Below are 16,510 nucleotides of genomic sequence, written 5' to 3'. Positions count from 1 at the left end.
CGAAGGGTTGAGTTTCCTCATGGAATTCGAGGTGTCCCGCGTCTGCAATTTGGAGATAAGAAGTTGTGAATGTAGTTCAAATGCAATGACTTCCACGTGGGGTTGAAGAATCGAAGATGATTGTAGGATTTCTTTTGACAAGTGCATTTGAAGTTAATGGACATTTGTACCTCAGAAGACTCACATGTGATGCACGTGCATACAACTCTGGCGAGAAATGAAGGGTGTTAGAATTTATTTCGTGCAGATATAAATTATTTGTGTCAGATTCAGTTTTTCGTTACTGTTGCGTGAAGTGTTGCAACAGTTAGTGAAACAGTTCGTAAAAACAGAAATAAACGAGACACAAATTTTAATGTGGTTCGGATACAACTGTACCCTACATCCACGGGGACCTGCAAATAAAATTTACTAATTTTTAGTTTTACGAATACAATAATAGGACTTAATCAAAATACAAAGACTCCCTCTTTGTTGACGCCGTTCTTGTATACTACGCTGAATTATAAATCTTCAATTTGCAGCACGTCCCTTGCTCCGCACGGTTGAACTCCCTTCAACGCTGAATCCCTCAGTCGGCGGATCGATCTCCTCCCGAGATCTGTTTAAGCCCCTCTCCCGAAGAACCGATCTTCTTTTTGTATAGAAGAAGCAAACTTGTGATACTCCTTGAATCTTGGTGTCTTCACCACAAAGCCTTGAAGCCGGTATATTTTCTATGAAAATCACGTATCACGATGGAACAATAAAAACGAGAGCCAAGAATATTTTCTGTGAAAACTTCTCTCGATAAAAAGATGTTCCGGGCGCAGCAAATAAAAAGAGCAGAAAAGTATGATTTTTCTCTCCAATAAAACGCGTACAGATAACGATGCTTGAAGCCCTCTTTATACGTTCATAATTCTTCCTGCACAAGAGAATACAAATCTAATTAGATCTGCTATTCACGTTAAAAAGAGTTGTATAGGAAAATACAATTAATCATTCCTTATCTAAAAACTAATTCCCTTAACTATTAAAACACCAAGGAAATAAAATCCATTAGGTTAGGGATTCTTATTCACGTAGGAGAATAAGTTGTAAAATAAGAAAACTCTTTGTATAAAGATAATTCCTAATATTAATCAATTAATGACAAATTAAAAAGAATTAAAACACAAGGAAACTCCCCTTCTTATATCACGGCATGTGAAAACTTGTGCCACAAGTTTTATTAATTCTCGTACAATTAGAATCCATGGGATTCTAACAATCTCCCCCTTTGTCGTTTATTGATTATAATTATTTTCTCCCGCTGAGTAAGAAACCTGAAAATAAAACAATCAGATGATTAGACCGAAGCAAATAAAACAAAAGATCATCATCAACTCTTTTCAACAACAAGAGTGGCATCAACTGCTGCAATAGTAAGTGCCACAGTTTCAGCAACTGTTCCCACAGTAGTAGCTTCGGTAGGTGGTTCACAACGGAGTCAGCTCCCCCTGCATGTGTATCTCCCTCTGTGAATGATCCTTAGGCAGCTCCTTTTGCAAATGCATTCATTCTTCCCCTTTGCTTACTCGACTTGATAGACATGGAAGGCGGTGGAGGACAACGTGGTAAATTATCCACGTGATAAGAGACTCAGCATTGTCTCAACGGCATTAGCTCCTCCTTTTATATTCTCGTGAAGCTCTGGAGAAATCAAACAAGGAAACCAATTAATGACAATTACCACAATAACAATAAAAAGATGGAATTCCTTCTATTTTGGATAGACACGTTCAGGTGATTAATATGGAGAGATAATTTATTTCTTCTCAAATTATCTAATGAGATAACTAAGGAAAATATGTTCCTCATATTAATACACATCTACATAGAATTCCACTTGGTGTTGTGGACTTAGAATCCCACCGAGATTCTAACACTCTCCCCCTTTGGCATTGATTGGTCAGAACATTTACTCCCCCTAAATATATGATATATGCATGAACAAGGGTCAGCAAATTCAAAATAACGTCTGCAAATATAAACTGTTGCAACAGTTTATCAAACAGTTCAGAGAAACTTAGTGGTTTGAACTCAACAAATAAAGAACAACAGAAAATATGCAGTAGCAGAATCAACTTCCCTTTACAATGAATTCATCCGTATTTGCCATGTATTTCTGCACTATTCCAACAACTGTATGATGCATTGTCTCAACAGCTGTCTGAACTCCCCCTGCATTCATGCACTGTTCCAGCAACTGTCTGATGCACTGTCGCAACAGTTGTCGGAACTCTCCCTGTGTTCATGCCATCGTTGTTATTCTTTTCTCCCCCTTTCTGGGCAATCACCATGCATAAATAAATCAACATGGACTAATGATCTCGATGTGACGAGCAACCTGTTCAAACACTTAACAGAGAGATCAAACGTAGAGAGAATGTTGAAAGTAAGTAAGAAGAGTCACCAAACATAACGTGCACATAAAATCACAACCTCATAAACTCAATACCACATGATAATTGTAATGCAAGAATCAAGGATAGTGATATCAAATCCAACATTAAATAACAAAGACTACAGACTTTGCCAAACTTCATAAGAAACGTGGAGATGAGAGGAGTAAACTCAATAGATCCGGCTGCAACAAAAGATTAAATTTAACCGGCACATAAACAAAAATCCAGTCTCTTTTTTTTTTTTTTTTTTTCAATAATGCCTAATGCAAGACAAGAAGTAAACATGAGAAATAAATATGAGTGAAGAGACATATGTGAATAGGATACTGCATGGACAAACAAAACATATGGGATTTATCTTCACATTCACGATAAGCGCAATCCCCAAAAATCCGACTTTCAATGCAACCAACAAACTTAATAATCCCAAGTCAAACACAAAGATGCTCTTATTAGGTAGCGTACACACACGTCTAATGGTAGCTTTTTCTCATGAAAAACAGAGCAAATAAAAGGAACGAGATTATGGTGGTCGTGCAATGTGTAGTCCCCTGGGCTTTCTAATTGAGCTTTGTAGTAAGTGTTCGGTCAAGTGGTTTACTGGCTCGACTCAACTAGGCTTCGAACTATTCACTGACCATATATATATAATTTATATTGGCCGTGCAATGTGTAGTCCCCTGGGCTTTCTAATTGAGCCTTGTAGCGAGCTTTCGGCCACGTGATTTACTGGCTCGACTCAAAAAGGCTTCGAACTATTCACTGACCAAATGGTTGTAGATATATATATTAGTAACAGTAGTTCAAGAGTAGCTTTCACTCATTAAAAGAGGCAGCTTTTCCCTATAAAAACATCCAACCATGACAAGACTATTCAGAGAAATAAATAACTTGGAGCCTTTTAAGTAATCATTTTGGGAATTGGTGAAGTTCTACCCCACAAAATTCAGAAATAAACGAAGTATCAAATTCACATTTGTCTCAATCATATGCAATATGCTTAATGCAGGTCCTATATGAGATGCAAAAACATATGAAATGTCCTACCTCTAAAAGTTGCAAGTCTGGACACACAGACTGTTGCAACAGTTCATGCAACTGCATCAGATTAAACAACATAAATTCCCAGCGATTTTCGCAAGGAATCAAATTTCTGTGCATCAAGGGTTTTTGCAAAATCATCAGTTAATTCATTCTCCGTTGCAGCATAATCAATTGAGACAACCCCCTTTTCGACCAAGCCCCTTATGAAAAGATGACAAATATCAGTAAGCTTAGTTCTCGAATGCTGAATTGGATTCATAAACTTATTTTTCACATACAAATTATCACAATTCAGATTACCAAGTTTTTTATTCCCCAAACTAGCTTTGTCACCAGAACTGTTGGAACAGTTAGTACTATCATCACATGAGTTTAAAGAAGTAATGGCAGATAAACAATTAAGATCAGACTTCTTTACCCAAATTTTTTGTTGAGTTTTATTCACTAAATCAACCTTTATCTTGGGTTTTTGAGACGACACAAAAGTATGATCAATTTTAGCGGAAAGTGGTGAGCGGGCCATTATTCTTTTAACTAATTTCAAGTACTTAAAACACCTAGGTCGTATATGACCAGGAGCATGACAAAAATGACAGGTAGGGACAAAACGTTTTCTTTGAGATGACTGAGTTGATGCAACTGTCGCAACAGTTTGTGAAACAGTGGATTGTTTAACAAAATTGATTTTTCTTTTTGAATCTTCTTTCTGTTTCAATGCATCATTAGATAGCTGATTACGTCCTATACCTGTACGACCGCAATTCGGCTGATTTTGGTTCAAAATTTCATTCAAAGTTACCCTACCAGTATTAAACTTAGAAATAGCATCTTGGGTTTGAGCAAATTTAGCCTTCAAGCTATCTGTTTCTCTACTAGCAGAAATAACATTTTGTTCAAGAGTAGAAATTCGTACCTTCAATACTTTGTTTTCCTCAATTAGGACAAGCTTCTCTTTTTCTAAGAATTTATTTGACTCACACACCTGAAGAAATTGTTCGTACATCTTTTCATAGCATTGCTTTATTTCTTCCAAGGATGACACGTCATCATCGCTGTTGTTTTCTGAATCCAAATCATCACCTGCAAGATTTAACGGAGTTAATCTTTTATCAGATATTGAATGCAACTTATCATACCTAAGTTCTGTCTGAACAGTCTGTCCAACTGTTGCAACAGTTTCAGCGACAGTCTGTTTGCACTCGTTTATCTGAGTAGTTCCTTCGTAGGCCTCTTGTAGAACATCCCATGCCTCCTTTGCTGATTTGCACATTGATATCAATTTGAATTGATCTTCATCGATACAACTCAAGATAGCATTGGTTGCCTTGGAATTATAATCTGCTATTCGTACTTCTTCATCAGTCCACTTCTCTTTTGGGGTTTGAATGATCTCGTGTGACTCATTCATTGAGGTAGGATGTGTCCAACCAATTAGAATCGCGCGCCAGGCCCATTCATCGATAGATTTGATGAACATCTTCATCCTTATTTTCCAATCAGAGTAGTTCAATTCACCCAAGAGAGGTGGTAGGAATGCGCCTTCACGATGATTATTCATATCTGCACAAAACAAATTAAAAAATTAAATCCCAAAATCTCACTAAGTGTATCTAGTGACAGGCTCTTGATGCCAATTGTTAGAATTTATTTCGTGCAGATATAAATTATTTGTGTCAGATTCAGTTTTTCGTTACTGTTGCGTGAAGTGTTGCAACAGTTAGTGAAACAGTTCGTAAAAACAGAAATAAACGAGACACAAATTTTAATGTGGTTCGGATACAACTGTACCCTACATCCACGGGGACCTGCAAATAAAATTTACTAATTTTTAGTTTTACGAATACAATAATAGGACTTAATCAAAATACAAAGACTCCCTCTTTGTTGACGCCGTTCTTGTATACTACGCTGAATTATAAATCTTCAATTTGCAGCACGTCCCTTGCTCCGCACGGTTGAACTCCCTTCAACGCTGAATCCCTCAGTCGGCGGATCGATCTCCTCCCGAGATCTGTTTAAGCCCCTCTCCCGAAGAACCGATCTTCTTTTTGTATAGAAGAAGCAAACTTGTGATACTCCTTGAATCTTGGTGTCTTCACCACAAAGCCTTGAAGCCGGTATATTTTCTATGAAAATCACGTATCACGATGGAACAATAAAAACGAGAGCCAAGAATATTTTCTGTGAAAACTTCTCTCGATAAAAAGATGTTCCGGGCGCAGCAAATAAAAAGAGCAGAAAAGTATGATTTTTCTCTCCAATAAAACGCGTACAGATAACGATGCTTGAAGCCCTCTTTATACGTTCATAATTCTTCCTGCACAAGAGAATACAAATCTAATTAGATCTGCTATTCACGTTAAAAAGAGTTGTATAGGAAAATACAACTAATCATTCCTTATCTAAAAACTAATTCCCTTAACTATTAAAACACCAAGGAAATAAAATCCATTAGGTTAGGGATTCTTATTCACGTAGGAGAATAAGTTGTAAAATAAGAAAACTCTTTGTATAAAGATAATTCCTAATATTAATCAATTAATGACAAATTAAAAAGAATTAAAACACAAGGAAACTCCCCTTCTTATATCACGGCATGTGAAAACTTGTGCCACAAGTTTTATTAATTCTCGTACAATTAGAATCCATGGGATTCTAACAAAGGGAAATGGATAAATTGCGTAAAATTTTGTATTGCAAAACGCACGATTGTTTGAGGGGCAAAGTGCCATTTACCCTTAAATTATAAGGTATAATTGATTTCCTTTCTTTGGGATTAAATACTCGGGGAATTCAGGATTACGGGATTCGAGAGCGAATTAGGAAGAAATCCCGTCCTGAACTCACTCCTAATTATACAACTGTACTCCCTATTGAAAATTTACACAAAACCGGAAAACCGCTTCATTATCGGACAAGTTGAAAAATAAAATGTTTATAGTTGTTGGCGTTGGTAAATGTGTAAGAAATTAGAGAATATTAGCAATAACCCCCTCATCTAGTAAATGTAGTTAAGGAAAATCCTCCTCTAAAAAATAATTAGAGAAAACCCATTTTATTATTAGCTTGGATAATTAATAAAGGTAATCTCTCAATTATACCCTTACTCCTGACCCTAAATTTTAACATGTCATCTTACGCCGCTTCTCTTCTCTCTGCTCTATTCTCTCTTCTCTCTTCTCTCGTCTCGTTCTTTCTTCTCTCTCTCTCTTTTTTTTTCTTCTGCTCTATTCTCTCTTCTCTCGTCTCGTTCTTTCTTCTCTCTCTTTCTCTTTTTTTTTTCTTCAACTCTATTCTCTCTTCTCTCTTCTCTCGTCTCTCGTTCTTTTTTTCTCTCTCTCTCTTTTTTTTTCTTCTCGATCTGCTTATTCTCTGTTCGATCAGAATTCGGCCGGCATCGTTAAATAATGCTCCGACGAATTGGCCGACATATTGGGTGAAGAACCGCTGCAGCCATCAGAATTGGACACAACCCTTTTCTCGTTCTGGATTGAACGAGAAGGAGCCGGCCCATTTGAAATATTTGTGGTAGGTTTCCCAAGGGTGAACAACCATCCATCACTCCGACCAATTCCGGCCTCGGTTGCTTTTGTCTAGTTCGAAACCAGCTAGTGTTACCTGCTGCCTTAACCTTGCCTTCCATTGCATTAAAGCAATTATAGATCAACTATGATTTTTGTCTATTTTATTGGTAAATAATAATCTTTTGCGACGGCGTGGGATACTGATGTGTGGTGTGGCGACGTTGTGGTGACGATGGAGAGGCAGGTCTAGGGTTTTTTGGTGGATCGGGCGGAGGACGGGACGTGTAGAGAAATTCGCGCAAGCTGGAACCTTAATCGACTATGTACATATTCAATAGTCGATTAAGCTAATCGACTATATGCTCTGGTAGTCGATTAAGGTTGATCGGCTCCAATTTTTCTTTTTCTTTTTTGGATTTTTTGTTTATTGATTCCAATTGTATAAATTAATTATAATGTTAGTATATTTTTTGCATTTTGTAAAATATAGTTGATTTTGCATTTTTTTTTTTGCAATTGTGATTTATTATGTTTAGTAGCAGATTCTTAATCGACTATGCTTCATTATAGTCGATTAATATACCTGATATAGAAAAAAAAATTAAAAAAAATTAAAAAATTACAGAATTTCCTTAATCGACTATGAAGCATAGTCGATTAAGGCTAATCGACTATGCTCCATAGTCGATTAAGGAAACTCATACAGAAAATACAGTAAGATAAAAAATAAAAAAAATAAAAAAAAAAAAAAAAAACGCTGAGCGCGTGACACAGTGATGATGTGGCGGGTGGGGGCAAAGCTGGAATATATAATGACTGAAAATGGGTGTGGACTTTTCTGAAATGGAGAGAAATATTTTGGGCCTCTCTCCATTAAAGAAAGTAAAGAGGGGTTTTTCTCAAAGACCCCCAATAAATTAAAATGATTTTTTTCAAAACAAAGTTGTCTATTCAAGCTCACCAGCACTTTAATAAATAAGCACTTTAATAAATAAATAAATAAGTAATGCGCGTACACGCAAGGGACGTGTTTCAGCCTTGAACGAGTCCATGTTATAGTACGAAGGCAGCAAAGCCAACTTACAAGATCTACTAGAATTAGTCTCTAACTCGTTTTTGCCGTGTTTGGTAATTTTTACTATTTTCTTAGTTTAATTAGGGTTTTCAGTTTTATTAGTATAAATAGCTGATCAGGACTTTATTTTGAGAAGAATTTCGAATTTTAATAAAATTGCTCACTCGAACCCTTCACAGAAGATCAAGGTCGGTCGGCGTTGCACCCCTCGAGGGGGATCGCGCCAGTCAGCTTCCTTGCGCCTTGCGGGTTTACTAGCCCGTTGACTCGCACACATGTCAGACTCCTTGGTCCGTGTTTCAAGACGGGTCGAATGGGGAGCCCGCTGGCCAGTACCGGGAGCGCGCAGTTGCCGAGGCACGCCGAGGGCGCGCGCTGTCCGCCACGATCGGGGCAACGGCATTCCACGGGCATATCAACTGCTCGGGCTTTGGCCGCCGCCTCAATCAGCACTGGTCCGCGCCTCGAGTCGATCGGTGGACGTCATTCACCGTTCCACATCCGACCGAGGCGCATCGCCGGCCCCCATCCGCTTCCCTCCCAACAATTTCAAGCACTCTTTGACTCTCTTTTCAAAGTCCTTTTCATCTTTCCCTCGCGGTACTTGTTCGCTATCGGTCTCTCGCCCGTATTTAGCCTTGGACGGAATTTACCGCCCGATTGGGGCTGCATTCCCAAACAACCCGACTCGCCGACAGCGCCTCGTGGTGCTACAGGGTCCGGGCACAACGGGGCTCTCACCCTCTCCGGCACCCCTTGGGGCCGGTCCGCCGCTAAGGACGCTTCTCCAGACTACAATTCGGACGACGGGGCCGTCCGATTCTCAAGTTGGGCTATTCCCGGTTCGCTCGCCGTTACTAGGGGAATCCTTGTAAGTTTCTTTTCCTCTGCTTATTGATATGCTAATTTACTGTCTCAAACAGTAATTTAACTATCTGAGACTGTAATATTACTGTATTAATTAATTTTATCGTCTTGGCCTGCATTTTTGCTGGCTTCGGCTGTAATATTATTGTCTCCGGCCGTACTATTACTGTTTGGGACAGTAATATTAATAATATTATTGTTCAGGAAAATAATATTCATAATATTACTGTGCCAAACAGTAATAATACTGTCTGAGATAGTAATTTATCAGCCAAGACAGTAATATTAATTAAAATATTTTTTTTCTAAAAAAATTTCAAAAAAAAAAGTCAACGCCAGAGACCGACGGTTGACCGGCCGGAAAAAAATTTCAGGAAAAAAAATAATTTTCCCAAAAAAAAAAAAATCAAAGCCGAAATTTGACTGAAAAAAAAATTTAGAAAAAAAATTATTTTCTGAAAAAAAAAATATTTTTTCAAAAAATTATTAAAATGGGGGTTAATGTGATATATTTGTTTAAATCCGGGGTCAATGTGTAATATTAAGGAAATTAGAGTATAATAGATGAAATTGAAAAAAATTATATTATGGAGGGCATTTTAGACTAAGGACATAGGAATGGGTTTATTTGAAAGACTATATTTTTTTTTTTTTGTGGACCAATGTGCATTTAAGTCCCTTGTCATGCATGTTTTTGCCATTTACCCTATTTTAAATTATCTTTGTAGGAAATCAAAGTCAAATTACAGTGTTACGGTGTTAATGCAAGTGCCGCATGCTAATTATAACCTAGGTTTTGATATATAGTAATTTGAGATTTGACTTCAGTCTATTTGCAGTTAAAGTAGAAGCAAAGACTAGACAACCAAAAAAATTTGAAATAGAATAATTGACAGGCTCGTGATAATTAAAGCACTTCATATGCAAAAACATGTTGTAAAGGAGTAGAAAGAGTTATATTCATGAAATACACAACAATAGTAATGCACATACCAAAAAGAAATAACAATATTTAGAATGTGTTCATGCTTTCTCTCAACCACAAAATTCTGTTGAGGGATTTGCACACAAGAAAACTAATGAGTAACTCCTAGTTCAGCAACAGCAAAATAATCTTTTAACAACAGCTCAGAAGCATTATCAGGTCTAAAAGCCTTAATCTGTTTACCGAACTGAGTAAGAACCATATAAAAAAATTGAAGTAATGAATAATTCAGCATATTTAGATTTCATTAAATGCACCCATGTATATTTACCTATGAACGGACTTATTAGTATGGCTTGAAGTTGTGTAATCGTGGTTTTGGCAACACAAGTTGAACATCTGTTTTTTTTCTTTCTAAAAGATGTTTCCCTGTCATTTTTATTTCATACATCATCATTGAATTTTGATTGAATTTGTGAATTAACAGTTCATATAAATACAGGAAATGACGTTTAAGGTTGTGAAGCTGCTAATGACAAAGCTGGGCAGACTTATGAGTCGGCAAAAGACACTATCTTCGAAAACCTTGAAGCGACCAAGGATAAGTCGCTCGATATTAAAGACAATATGACTGGCTCGAATAATAATCGGAGTCGTGATAAGAAGCTGTGAATTTATAATTGCGTGGATGATGAGTGATATATATATATATATATCAAATGGATGTAATCAACAACTCTTGGTCCCAGTAATTGTTTTTAATATTTATACTCATCATGTAGTTGACTCTTTTTTATGATGGGTGTTATGGCTATTCCAATAGTCTTATAGTGCTGGTTTTGAATTCATTTTTTCACCAAAAAAGAAAAAAAAACAAAAACCAGGTAAAGAGAATTTTGTGAAAAAAATAACAAATGACTAAAAGCTCTGACTAGTTCTCTCGTATAAAGTTTTTATCTTCATTTGAATTGAACACTTTGACTATAACTCATCATACTTCTAAAACTTGAAAGAATAAGGAAAGTTCATCTTTAACCAAGTTTTAACACAGTATGTTATCCTTCTACTCTTTTGTAACAAATTGTATCTCTATCAAGAAAAGAGTCGTAAGTTTATGAAAACAGAGGACATTGATTTAACTGAATTTTCACTCCATATTTCTCTCTGGTTTTTGCCATGGTAGTATCAATAATTTAAAATGGCCTTGTTATCAGTCCCTCAAACTTCTTATCCTCTTCAACAAGCATTTATCCATCAAAATCTTCATTATTCCTTGAATTTTCTCCACAAACTCATTCTTTAAACAACTTCAGAGCTTGACAAGGGACATGGTGTCAGCAAACCGTTCAACTTGACAACAAAACCAACCACAAGATTACTCTTGTAAAGAAGAAGAGAAATCCCATATTAAGTATTCTCGAACAAGTTCAGAACAAATTGTCAGAACACTCGAGGCAATTATTTCCTCAACTCTATCACAGTATCCTCATTCCTCAATTAAATAGTTACTCAAACGATATATGTTGCAAAACCATCAAGCAATATAGACAGTTCTAATCTTTGCATTGACTCAAGAATTTGGCAGAAGGGCTAGAACTGTAGAACATAAAATGCTATCAAGTATCTAATATCATTTATGCTTAAAAAAAAGTATTAAATAACATCTCCATCACCCAACAAAAGTGGTAACAAATAAACTTTTAATTATAGAGGAATTTTATCAAACACCTTGACTGAGGCACCCACAATTGGATTTTTGTTTTTCGTATGCATACAAGAGTAGATTGACTGACCATTCTCGTACAAGGAATGTCAAATGCCTAACAGAAAAATCACATGCTGATTTATTGCCCCAAATAAGTTTGCAAGAAAAGGAGTTAACAATGGATGATGATTTTTCTAAACAAATGATCGATCATTAATATTGGAGGAAAAGATCGAACAAAAGAATCACAGGATGATTTCTTGCACCAAAAAAGTTTGCCACAAAGGGAGTTACCAATCGATGATGAGTTTTCCAAAAAATAAAATGATCGATGGAGGAAAAGACCGATGATGAATCCTGGTACTTTTTTTCTTAGAGGAACGATATTTAATTAATAAAGGGAATTAATGGAATTAGATTTATAGTTTAAGAAGAAGAATAATTAGTTTTGACGTAATGTTGTATCTTATTTGATATGATTTAAAATTTGTTGATTTATAATCAACTTTTAGATTATTAATTTTTCCATTATGTTTTAAGTTTAATTGAAAGGGAGTTTTATGTAATTTCATTTGTAACCCATGGATTGTACATTTGTTTGCTAGGTACGTACTAATCTTATGTGTCATATTTTTATTGGCTCATCATAGTGGTCCGAGAAGTACAACCCTCTCGGACCCTAGAAAAATAATGAATAATTCAGCATATTTAGATTTCATTAAATGCACCCATGTATATTTACTATGGTCATCAACAATAGTAACAAAATATTTTTTTACATGCAAGTTTTCTTATGTTTCTCAAATTAATTGTATTTTTTTTTATCTTAATATATATATATATATATATATATATATATATATATATATATATATATATATATATATATATATATATATATATATATGCATTATGTATCGTCCTAATATTAATGTGTAATGTTTAGCTCAATAAATGTATGAACACATTCAAATAATATAAATTTATATATTACGGAATTCATTGATTGGTAAAATTTACAAGAATTGTTTTATCAAACTTTAGCTCAATACAAAATAATGGTAGCATATCATGTATCATAGTATCCTACCGAAAGTATAGTATACCAAACAATGGTACACCAATTTTTTTCGGTACAATAATAGTATAAGATTTCTCATTACAATAAGTTACGGTTGGTATAAGGTAATGGTCAAAAACTTCACTATCCCTACCGATTTAACACATTCTACGGCAACATTATTAGGGTAAATGTTAAATCCATCATATGATGTAAATAATATGGAATGTCGGGTTTTCTAACATAACCACTTGATGGTTCTCAACTTCCCACTAGTTTTTTTTTTTTTTTTTTTCGCTTGTTGTTAGTGGAAATGTAACTCCTGTGTAATTTCTATGTGTAATTCCTTTGTAATTTCCGATGGTTTTACACCTATATAATGGAATTTATCCCTCCCCAAAAAATGATCCCCGCAATTATATCTCTCCCTATTTATTGTTCTTTTGTTCTCTATTTTTCTCATTCTCTTTTTATTTACATTATACTTTACTACATTATTGCACAATCACCAACCAGAGAGTTAGATAAATATCCCATTTTACAACACATACTTTCTTTTCATAATAAAATACATAGGAAGAGTGATCCATTAAGCACATTCAATTTATGGCCAAGAAGATTATATCTTTTACAATAAGATCTTCTTTGTGTAAAGCACATGGTGTCACGTGGAATAGATGATGAATAGATGTCATCTTTTTTCCACTTCTTATCAACAAATTGTTACTTTGCAAATAATTAATACAATATAATGGAATTAAAAAATAATGAAATGCTTAATTGGGCCAACTTAATAATTATACAATTTCTTTAGCTACTGGGTCACGAGCCTGATTTTGAAGAACATTATTATAAAAAGTACAATCACCTTCAAATAAGGTTTGGACCAAATAAATTAACATCAGCTCAATCGACAAGGTATAAATAATGATTTAATTCATTTATTAAAGGTAGGCCATATTATTAGAACAATACTAGAATTCATATTCTCTCAACTATTTCTACAATCCACACTACTGACTTGAGTGTCGGAGGGGTTTCCGCCGGATCAATCTCGATCTAGTTCACGTGTTCTCTGTTCGCATGTATCTCAGGACCATCTAGCACGTGAGCAGTGATCCACTTTGCTCTCCTAGCTCCCTCTATCTCAACTACTTAAGGTGATCTTTTTCTAGCATCGTCATAATGGCGCCGTCTGTGGGAAGGCATACAAGATCACGTAGCGCGCATGATGTCCATGAGTCATCTACTCAGAGAGAACGTGACAATCCTAACAACCTCCCACCTCACGGAGGCTCTGCCTTTCCACTTCCTCCTCGTAATCAGGATCCACCTCACGATGTCCAGATAAATACCCCGCAGGATCCACCACTTCCTACTCCTCGAACGGTTCAGATAACCGAAAAGGCCCTCCAACACATGATTGCGGAAGCTTCATCTCGTGCTACCACAGAAGCAGTGGCACAATACATCGTCACAGCGGGAGTCAACGCTCCCCTTGCAGCTCCACTCATGGCACAACGACCTCCACCGCCACCGGATAACACATCCACCTCAGACCCTAGGTTTCGAATGCAACAATCTACTCATCGCCATAATGCACGAACCGGGCGACAAGACCCACGTTCACCTTAAAGAGACAACGGCTCTCGCCAACGAGTACCTCCACACAATGCTGAAGATGATGAAATTAACAGTCGGGGTGTCTCGCTTGAGTCACCTTCCCCACATAGATAATCCTATTGGTGGAAGGGCAATACCTCCAATAAGGCGCAGTCCCTTACCTGTCGCAATACTACATGAGATACTACCCAAACGGGTAAAGGTCTCGAGTCTACCGCAGTTCGACGGAACTAGTGACCGACGGGGGCACCTTGAAAAGTTCTACGCCATGGCAGATCTATATGGCCCAACTGATGCGGCGCTGTGCAAGATGTTCCGCGCAACACTCTCTGAACGAGCATTAAGCTAGTTCAACTCCTTGCCCACTCGGTCAATTGAAGATCTCTCCCAACTGACGGAATCTTCACCACCATTTCGCTATCAACAAAGAGTACGCTAAGACTCCCACGTACCTCTCCACTATCACCCAGAGAGAGGGCGAAACCCTCCGCAACTACATTTAACGATTTGTAGAGGCAGCTCATGAAGTTCCTAATGTGGGAGGAATCATGCTCTCTGAAATAATTCAACAAAACTTGAAGCAAGGTAGATTTAAGGAATCTATCGCCGAAAGACCTCTTGCCACTCTGGAGGAGTTATTAAGCCGCGCTGGAAAATACGTGCGCATCGAAAAAGCTTCGACCCTCACTCCTCTCAAGAGGAAAAGAGATGAAGATCATTTCGACACCCAGCGACGAGATGGCCGACGACAATCGTCAACATCTCATGGACGATCTCCTTCTACGTCTCTGGACTTTTAATAATGTCAATGACACTTGGAGCTTCTCGAGCCCATAACATAGTTAGTGATCACATCATCCTAAACTGGGGGCTATTCTACCCTAAGGATGATGCATCCCCTTACCTCTATACATCAATCGGACAAAACACCTACATCATCTACTTAGTATGATTTTAGTTATTTCGAGCGATTCGCCTAAAGTAGGCCTATAATATTCACATTTTCGATGAATGAATAAAGCAAGTTCTTTCCCTTACTCTCGGAGTTATTGCTCTTTCACTACACAATTATCACCTCAAGTCAACATTAACCCTGAGAACACTGAAAGACGTTTTGATGATCTATATAGTCTGGCCAGCTTGATTTCATATACTTCTCTACCTGTTTTCATAGGGTTCTACATTTAAAACATGGCCACGGTCCTAACATACTTACGACCCATGAGGTCTAACAAGGGGTACAATCCCCATAAAAAAATCTTGATAGACTGATCCCCTCATCAAGTACATCACGCAAATGCTAAATGTAAACACATACAAGCAACGCGTTAAACCAATGACAATGTCAAACAATATAAACGTCAAACGAAATAGTAGTACGCATACACATCTACTCTAAGTATGAAGATGCTGGAAATATCATCTACATCAATATCATTCTCTACATCGGCGCCCGCATCAACGACATCCTCTACTTCTTATTTCTCATCGAGAATGCTCGGCTCTATCCATGGGATGATGTCCTCATCTATCCCACCCGCGTCGCGAATGTGAGACAACTCCGACGAGGAGATAACTCACCCAACATCGCAATCCCATGGCAAAACAACTCCCACGAGGAGACAACTTATTGCTCAGACCCCCGGAGTCACTTGACGAATATGATTTGAGTGACATGTCGCTATATCTCCCAAAATCTACTACTTGGGATCTATAACGTCAATTACTAGTACCAACCCCGTTGGTGGTATCACAAATACCAACATTCGCTCCAAAATCATCACTTCAAGTACCAACCGTTCCTCGCCAATGTGTGAGGCCCCATTTGTGCACGCCTTGATTCGTCCAAAAAAAAAAGGTCCAATCGCTCGCGCGCCCAAAAAAAAAAAAAAAAAAAAAAAAAGGAATCGCGCGGCGCCTCTGCACAGTACGCGCGTGGTGGCCACGCGCTAGACACACCTCTCCGCGCGTGCAATGCACGCGCGCACATACCCATGCGCGTTCTTGACAGCGTCCTCTCTCTTTCTTCCCCACGCGTTTAATGCGCGCGCGCCTCCCCGTGTGCTCGCGAATTCCAACGCACATCAGCTGCCTACCCCCCTCCAATCACGTGTCAGCCGCCTACCCCTCATCCTATTGCGCGTCAACACCATTTCCAATCGCGCTCAGTTTCTTACTCGCTCCACCAAATTGCGCGCGAATTCCAATGCGCTCTACCAAATCGCGCGTGGATTTCAATGCGCCTCACCAAATTGTGC

The sequence above is a fragment of the Erythranthe guttata genome, chromosome 8 (assembly GCF_056151865.1).
Source record: "Erythranthe guttata isolate IM_541 chromosome 8, IM_541, whole genome shotgun sequence".
Taxonomy (NCBI): Eukaryota; Viridiplantae; Streptophyta; class Magnoliopsida; order Lamiales; family Phrymaceae; genus Erythranthe; species Erythranthe guttata.
Note: the sequence above shows the minus strand (reverse complement) of the source record.